This window comes from Lupinus angustifolius, chromosome LG04 (genome assembly GCF_001865875.1).
Source record: "Lupinus angustifolius cultivar Tanjil chromosome LG04, LupAngTanjil_v1.0, whole genome shotgun sequence".
Taxonomy (NCBI): domain Eukaryota; kingdom Viridiplantae; phylum Streptophyta; class Magnoliopsida; order Fabales; family Fabaceae; genus Lupinus; species Lupinus angustifolius.
The window spans coordinates 4,555,446-4,555,884 of NC_032012.1; positions in this window are offsets into that span (position 1 = coordinate 4,555,446).

Here is a 439-nt window from a genome sequence, read left to right on the forward strand (position 1 = left end):
TCTCACCTCTATATTCTCTATATAAAATTATAAATATAAGGAGTTATTTTTTCATCATATTTTTTGTGATTACGTTTATAAGTATCATATAAAGTCATAAAGATTTTTTAGCATATCTCTTAAATGCTTATGTTTTATTTTAGATTAATGTTCATTGTGTATAAATATTTGAATATATTTTTAGCATTCAAATATTGTATAATTAAATGTTATTTATTTGATTGTATTTTAGCTAATAATCATTGTATGAAAATAACTCATAAATTAAAAACACACTAAGTTAGGATATGACAGATATTTTTTCTGATAAATTTAATCAAAATAATAAAAAGAGTCTAATAATTGATTTGTTATATTACTAATTAAAATACATATATTTTTCATGAATATATATACCATTGTTATCTTTTAATTAAATAATATAATAATAGTAATTAAA